At 38.6% G+C, this 6,122-nt stretch overlaps 1 long non-coding RNA gene across 6 annotated transcripts; it reads right to left on the bottom strand.

The window, feature by feature from the left end:
* Positions 1-578: 578 nt before the first annotated feature.
* Positions 579-6,122, bottom strand: LOC147975457 (uncharacterized). Of its 6 annotated transcripts, none has more exons than XR_015600814.1 (7): positions 6,008-6,122; positions 5,146-5,907; positions 4,792-4,902; positions 4,604-4,704; positions 3,793-3,932; positions 2,773-2,898; positions 579-2,229 (listed from the first exon to the last, which is right to left on the bottom strand). It is a non-coding gene; the product is annotated as an uncharacterized LOC147975457 (long non-coding RNA). The 6 variants fall into 6 exon arrangements; XR_015600811.1 differs by having other exon boundaries at positions 4,604-4,674; positions 4,792-5,326; positions 5,608-5,907; XR_015600810.1 differs by having other exon boundaries at positions 581-2,229; positions 4,604-4,674.

The raw sequence follows: 6,122 nt of genomic DNA, 5'->3' as shown, positions 1-6,122 counted from the left end.
TAATTATCCCTGCAGTCGACATAGCTAAAACTCTAGGTGGTTAAACCGAATCACACAGAACAAGGGAGCACCTTGCTCTGATACCAATTAAAAGTGCGTTATATCGGCTAGAGGGGGGTGAATAGTCGATTTTTATGAAAGTCTTCAAAACATGGGAGTTTTGAAGACAAACGATAAAATTAAACCTATTACTATGCAGCGGAAGGTAGGCTACAATAGGCAAACCATAGTCAAGTATTCAATGAAGTGAAAGCACAAAGACTAATAGCAGCTGGATAGTAAGGATCAGGTAGGAAGATATTGTGAAGCCAAACAGAACACGCAGTCACTCAGTGAAGACAAATGATAGAGCAAACATACAATGACTTCACAAGGAGTAACAGTAAGTAAAGTGAAGTGAAGATGAAACCAGTGACTCGTTGAAGACAATGATTTGTTGGACCAGTTCCAGTTGCTGTGACAACTGTACGTCTGGTTGGAGCGGCTAGGTATTTAAATCTTAGGACACACGGTCCCGGACACCCAGTCCTGAACACGCAGCTCAGGACACCCAGTCCTCACCGTATTCTCCTTGAGCTAAGGTCACATAGACCTCGCCCAATCACTCTGGTAAGTCTTCAAGGTAGACTCCCAAACCTTCACAGACTTCGTTCACTGGCAAACAACAATGTCTCTTGGAAGCTCAGAACGCGACGCCTAACCGGCTGGAGGATTCACAGTCCTCAAGTGTAATAAGTCTTCAGATCACACAGATAAGAAGACTTAAGTGATGCCCAATTCTCTCTGGCACTGGTGGTTAGGGCTTTTATCCTCACAAAGAATTCTCTCTCAAAGGCTTCGAAGTGGGTTGCTCTCAAACGACAAAAGCCGTACTATCAATCTGAGCAGCCAACCGTTTATGGTTGTAGGGGGTGGGCTATTTATAGCCACTTGGCAACCCGACCTGATTTGTCCGAAATGACCCTGGGTCACTAAGGAACTGACACGTGTTCCAACGGTCAGATTTCAAACTCACACGGCAACTTTACTTGGGCTACAAGCAAAGCTGACTTGTCCGACTCTGGACAAGATTCGCTCTCATTGTCTTCGCTCGAAGACATAGGTTTTTTTTGATTTAGGCATCACTTCAATCATTCTGACTGGTTCTCCTGGACCCCACTTAACAGTACGGTGGTTCCTATGACTCAACACAAAAGAAAAAGAACTACGAAAGATCTAAGTCTTCGAGCTCCATAGGCTTCATATCGTGTCTTCTCTTGTCATAGACTTCAATATGAATATCTTCATATACCACCTTTGACTTCAATGTCTTCATAAAGTTTTAGGGGTCATCTCTGGTAGTAAAACCGAATCATGAGGGACTTCTACCTGTGTTATTCTGCAATTCTCACAAACACATTAGTCCCTCAACTAGGTTTGTCGTCAATACTCCAAAACCAACTAGGGATGGCAGTAGATGCACTTACAGTTGAGCAAGATTATGTGCAATACCATTAATCTCTCTAAAACCTGTTGTGTATTTGTGATCTTTTGGACTCAGGTAGATGAATAAATAAAACACAACCCATTCCAACTGAAGTTTTTCTTAGTTGAAGTAATGTTGAGAAATGGGAAGTAATGCTGACAGGTGATGAATAAAACAAAAAGGAGACAAACCATTTCAGACAACTTATAAAAAAATACAGATAAAAAAATAGAGGATCACACATTACATTATCATTACATTTATGAAAAGAGCAGATTGACTGAAATACACTCAGATTACATGCAAGTTGTTGCTCCCTGCAAAAAGATAATAATATGAAATATGTTGCACATGGATTAATAGTTAGTTTGTGCAGATAACATCAGCATTTGGAAACTGTAGAAAGTGGTTTGATTCACAATAGTCCAAGAAATGTACATATGTGTACTTATAGAAAAGCAACTCAACCAACCTCATCATTACTTACAACCAGCCACATTAACTTTCAATCAGCTTGAACTACTTGCAATAACCAATTCGCTCCACATGGAAGGTAGATAACTAATTACAGCGCTAATCATCAGATAACCAATGGTTAATTATCATGATAAGTTCAGATGTAAGTTTTACCAAATGAGCAAGAATTCATTGTTACCACTGTATGTTACATGACCACTAAGTGAAAAAAGTCACAATGTTTCAAGCTATAATCATCTCCACATCTTCCTGAGCTCTCAGAGGCTGCAAGCTATGTTGTGGATCACCTTGTATAACATAATATATTGTCAGCATGATAAAATTGAGATGAAAGGTATGTATTTCACAGGAATTTGAAAACCACAATCATATGTTCTGAATGGCGCTTCAAGGATTTTTTTTTAAAAAGAACAGACCTAGTAGAATATAATTTGAAATTTTCCTAGAATACGAAAGAGCAGTATATTATTGTATAACATAATATATTGTCAGTGTGATAAAAAAAATGAGATCATGTTAATTTCCCTATAAAACTGAGATCAAAGGTATGTATTTCACAGGAATTTGACAACCACGATCATATGTTCTGAATGGTGCTTCAAGGATTAAAAAAAACAGATTGCCCTACAAAAATAAAGAAATATTGAAGGAAGACAACTGATGGTTGAATACTGAAAGTCTAAAATCTCTAAAGATCACATAGATCAGTAGATCACATATCTAGCATCTGATACTTACATCCCTAGTAAAACATAATTTGAAAATTTCCTATAATACGAAAAGAGCCCTATATAGCTACAAGAGATATGTATGAGGTGACAAGCTCTTACACATGTATGTATGAGGTGGTTGGGAGCGAATCCCTTTTCTGATCTCTTTCTCTCATCCATCGTTCTCCGTCTCGCTTGATCCAGTCATGTTTCAGCACTCCTCACAAAAGTATCACTTCTAGACTCCTAGTATGGGTCGAATATAAAACCATTTGAACTTTGCAGATCATATTATTAAAGTAAGAGCCAATCAAAATTAGAATCCCCAGGTCGGGACAGTCAATCACTAAAATGTTTTTTCTCCATTCTCCGAAAACACACAGATGCCAGTATCATTACACATAAATGTCACTTAATACAAGTTAAATGAACCGTTTCTGTACCCAAAAAATCAGCAAAGAACAATTGTGAGAAAATCAAAGGTCATTCACAAAAGATGAGAAGTGACGGGTACTTACATCATTGTGTTGCAACAACAATTAACTAAAGAAGATGTTTGAAAAGAGAAGAATTTGTAAAGTGCAAAAAAGTAGCATGTCTTACTTTTCATGGCATTATATACAAGCAAGCATGCATGACTTGGCTACTATGAGTTAGTGTTTTCTGTTTCTATTTTGCACACTTCTTTCGACTCATTGCCAAACGATGTTCTTCGTCCTTTTCACTTTCACCTATATCTGAGGAGGTTGTTGAGTCAAAACAAAATTATTTGAGGTACAGAAGCATGTGTCCCAGGGGATGCTTGTGCAAGATCTGAACTTTGGATGTCGAAAGGAGGTGTTTTATTTTTTGTGATTATACATGCAACAGGGACTTATAAAAAAAGAATAACAAAATAAATGAGCATGTGCTGAACCGGCTTGTTCTCCGCTGCATTTGCTGGTGACATAGGAAGTCACTGAAATATGGTATTATGACATTATTTTTCATGAAAAAATGATGATACACTTTCATGTAACCAACTTGAATACTCACTTTTCTCAAGAAAACAATCTGAATAGTCTTTTTGCCTGGCATGAGCCAAATTTAAACTGCACACTTTCTAATATGCTATCTATTAATGAACGGACGGGTACTTACATTTATATGAGGCCAGATCCGGGCGTCGCGGACAGGGTATCTGTCTTCCACATCATCAGCATGGAGGAGCTCCTACTCGGCTGCTCAGTGAAGGACGACAACGATGTATCCATTTCCCATCTCTATTGTGGAAATGCATTCTGGAAAATATTGGTGAAGATATAGATGTATTATTAGCACACTAAAATAAATAATAAATACAAAGAGTTATACTAAAGAAGAAAAATCCTTGCATGCCAATCGTATGAAATAGCTAATGCAAGTATCCCATATATAAATGCATCCCTAACACCAGCAACTGCTCCAGAATATATTCCACATAAAAAAGCACCGATGATACATTTATGAGATAAAAGTAACAGAGTCAAGTTAGACTACCCAAAACGATGCATGTGGTTCTACTTGTCACTTTTGACCTTAAGTGGTTTCCGTGGACATATAGTATGATGAATTTACTACATAGTGACCTTAAATAGTTTCAGTACACATATAGAAGGATATAAATTCTACATGTACTGGGCACTACCACCAAATCCAGGTTCTGTTGGATCCAGCTTGAACAAAAAAATTGTATTAATTCATCAATCATAGACATAAATTTTGGCTCAAAGAAGGAGGACTACATACAACTTCCAAAATTTTATGTGTGCCAGCCAGTGGTTTCGGGCTGACATTCAGATAGACGATGCGGCTTGGAAGTAATTCTAAATGCCAGTCATTTTCCATATTAAATTAGTAGGGTGCATGGGGCAGGAGTTATATGATGTCAACACGTAAAACAATATAAATTGGCAATGAGATACAAACTTGCATTGAGATAGCTGATTTCAAACTCGATCTTCATATCGGCCTTACGGAGAAGGGCATTCCCTTGGCTGAGTACTGTAACATAACCACTTATGAGCTAAAGAACTGCAGGAAAATATATTCACTCAAATGTCCTACAAAAAAAGTATTAAGCAAACATAATAATCAGAAGCTAAGAAAGCATGTGTATACCTATATATCTCTCCCAACTACAAGGTGATGATCATGCTACAAATTTCTTTTGCAACTTTGAGGAAGATATTTCTTTTACAACTTTGCAACCAAAAATTCCTCGCTTAGAACCTGAAACAAAAATACAAAAATGTGAATCTTCTAGAATTGAAGTACTAATGAGTTGGAGATAGATTTACATCTTGTGACTTGAAAAATAATTAGATCATCACCAACTTATATCTGCAGGTGCATGCTAGTGCAAAGTAGTGCTACATCACGAAGTTGTTGTAAGGTACATCGGAAATAAATAAAAATTCAGTGCAGGCATGGTTGCATATTATTTGCAAAGAGCATAGCGTGCAGGCCACTTACCAGGTCCAGCACTCGTACTCCCCTAGTAATTAGCAATGGTGAAAACTCTAAACCAATTGGATGGCACAATCAACAGTAGTAAAAAAAAAATCCTTGGGCGCCTCTCCACAATCCGTTGCCCGGTCGACCTCGGAGCTTGGCCTGCTCCGAGCCCCGTTTGTGTTCAGCAACGGCGGCGGCCCTGCAACTGCAATCATTATTCCTGATCTCCACGGTAGAACAATGGATGGTCGCAACTTCAAATTCTAGTATATATATAGGCAAACTTGAAAATATAGTATATACTGAATTAGTAAGGACCAGCGGGATAGCAAAATTTCAGATAATTTCATTCCAAAATAGAAACCTCTAATTAATCAGACAATAAACTTGTCGTTTGATCTGATGATCAAAGGCACAAATGAAGGGTTGTTGTGCATGCACATAAAAAATCCACACGAGGGTTGCAATAATCAATCTCACCTGTCACGATCATCTCAAGCTACTTCTACCTCTGTACTTCTCTCACCTCCTCACGAGCAAACCTGGTGTCCCATGAAAATCCACCTCATGTTTTCATCGATCTCGCTACCAATCATCAAAAATTAAATCCTCACTATAACTGGTTCCTATAATCCCGCTTCCATTTCGATCGAGCTCCATAATGTGCGGATTGATCTCATGTTTGTAAATAGATCTGATGTCTTTACACTTGTTCCTTGAGATGAAACCGGATATGGCCTCCAGATGCTTACCTTTTCGGATGATGGCCTTCTCCATGTCCTACACAAAACCAAGGAATCAAATCTGATCAAACCAAATAAGGCTTGACTCCGTAAGTATGGTTGCACAGGAGCGCAATGGGAGATAGGCGGGGACGGACATGGCTGAGAGGAGCATCGCTGGGGCGTCCGATCTTGGCCCCCTTCCGTGATGGCTCCTCGACGGAGGGGAACACATGTTGTTGAGTAACGTGATTGTATTAGGAAACATATGTT

Source organism: Triticum urartu, chromosome 4A (assembly GCF_056163025.1).
Source record: "Triticum urartu cultivar PI428250 chromosome 4A, HENAU_Tu73, whole genome shotgun sequence".
Lineage (NCBI taxonomy): Eukaryota > Viridiplantae > Streptophyta > Magnoliopsida > Poales > Poaceae > Triticum > Triticum urartu.
The sequence above is the reverse complement of the archived record's forward strand: the minus strand, read 5'-3'. Positions and strand labels throughout refer to the sequence as shown.